The sequence below is a fragment of the Cebus imitator genome, unplaced genomic scaffold, assembly GCF_001604975.1.
Source record: "Cebus imitator isolate Cc_AM_T3 unplaced genomic scaffold, Cebus_imitator-1.0 Scaffold15, whole genome shotgun sequence".
NCBI classification, from domain to species: Eukaryota; Metazoa; Chordata; class Mammalia; order Primates; family Cebidae; genus Cebus; species Cebus imitator.
Genome location: NW_016107330.1, coordinates 12,273,425 through 12,275,472, shown reverse-complemented (window position 1 = coordinate 12,275,472; position 2,048 = coordinate 12,273,425). Strand labels below are relative to the sequence as shown.

The 2,048-nt window shown below is 40.6% G+C and overlaps 1 protein-coding gene across 1 annotated transcript in view; it reads right to left on the bottom strand.

The window, feature by feature from the left end:
- Nucleotides 1-2,048, bottom strand: part of LOC119468006 (translation initiation factor IF-2-like) — a 31,987-nt gene that overhangs the window by 3,207 nt on the left and 26,732 nt on the right. Inside the window, exon 3 of the mRNA XM_037730888.1 lies at nucleotides 1,000-1,154. The gene's annotated coding sequence lies outside the window, so the exon portion shown is untranslated. The remainder of the gene's footprint in view (nucleotides 1-999; nucleotides 1,155-2,048) is intronic.

The following is a 2,048-nucleotide window of genomic DNA, read 5'->3' as shown; positions in this document are numbered from 1 at the left end:
AAACTTTACTCATTTTTGAGACAGGGTCTCACTACCTTTCACAAATGAGTAAAACTCTAGCTCTCTCTCTCACTTCAATATTTTTATTACTCCCATCTTTCCTCTACCATTCCAAAAAGTTGATTAAAAAAGCAATTATGGGGCCAGGCACAGTGGTTCACCCATGTAATCCCAACACTTTAAGAGGCCAAGGCAGGTGGATCATTTGAGGTCAGGAGTTGGAGACCAGCCTGGCCAACATGGTGAAACCCAGTCTCAACTAAAAATATAAAAATTAGTCGGGCGTGGTGGCCGGCACCTGTAATCCCAGCTATTCAGGAGGCCGAGTTAGGAGAATCACTTGAACCCGGGAGGCAGACGTTGCAGTGAGCCAAGATTGCGCCAATGCACTCCAGCCTGGGCAACAGAGAGAGACTCCATCTCAAAAAACAAACAAACAAACAAACAAACAGCTGTGGTGGGTGACTCCCAAAGGTTTCTGCTGGTGTTCTCATAACATAATGGTCTTCTCTTCTCTGCCTCTAAGACCCAGTTTGGAACTCCCATTACTGCTAAGACAATAGCTCTGCAAGAAAAGCGGAGACACACACTACTTTCTCTGAAGTTACAGGACCCAAATGGTAACCCAGGAGACCTCCAAGCATTGAATCAATAATTGGCCAAAAAAAAAAAAAAAAAAAAAAAAAAAAGGTCACCTCATTCCAAGATGTGGGGCATACTTCACCAAACTGAGACCACCACTCGTTAGAATCTTGTCTACCGGAGTTTTGCCTCCCAGCACTTCTTGCAAACCCTTGTGTCACCCCTTCTGACTTTCCACTGATTTTTCAGCTGTTTAATTTTAAAGTGTATATAATTTACCCATGAGAAGTCAAGATCTTTAAAAACAGGAAACAAAGGCAGACAACAGAAAAAATTCAGTACACATAGAGAAAGCGTTTCCAAAAGGATAACAAATTTTAACACATTTTACTAACAGAAGGAAGCCTTTATACTTACAGTCGGTACATATTCTGATGGAAATTTGTTTGTTGTGTAGGATATCAGGAGACATGTTTTACCAACAGCACCATCGCCCACAACAACACACTTAATTGTCTGCATTGCTGAAATAGTTTTGTATCCACTATAAATATTTCAAATCTGATGTTAACCTGCAAAAAGATTAAAGACATTTGTTTATTTATACTTATATATGTATTTTTTTTCCCTCAGCAACTGGTTAACAGGCGCTCAAAGCAAGAAAAGAACACAATTATTATGGCTAAAAGAACCCAGTGAGGAAAATATTGACTTGCTAATAGTTACAATAACAAATAAAGTCCATTTCTAAGTTTCTGATCCATGGCTGTTTCAACTTCTTAAGTGTTATTTTTAAAAGGTCTAAAGTGGTGTGATAAGCAGCATATTCCTTTTTATAAAGAGAGAAGGCTGGGTATGGTGGCTCACATCTGTAATCCCAGCACTCTGGGAGGCCAAGGCGGGTGGATCATGAGATCAAGAGATCATCCTGGCCACCTCGTCTCCACTAAAATTACAAAAATTAGCTGGGTATGGTGGCGCATGCCTGTAGTCCCAGCTACTCAGGAGGCTGGGGGGGGAGAATCACTTGAACCCAGGAGGCGGAGGTTTCAATGAGCCAAGATCAGGCCACTGCACTCCAGCCTGGTGACAGAGCAAGACGCCGATAAAAAAAAAAAAAAAAAAAAGAGAGGAGGCTACATCAGAGAAAATTCCAAGTAGTGTGCTAAATATTATTTTGTGAAGGCTGTTCTTTGGTTACATGTGCACACACACATATATATATGCACGCATGTGAACTAGACTGCAATACAAAGGCCATTGCTTTACAGAATGATTCATTATCCAGCCTTAGGGCTATAGTTACTCAGGATCTAACCAACAAGCAGCAGAGCACCACACGATCACACAGTAATTACATGAGTAACATGAGGAACTGAACAAAGATCAGGGTGATTACTGGTCTTAGCAGCTGTTTCAGCACCAGAATGCCTAGTACAAAACTTTTATTTATTTTTTTTTTTTTT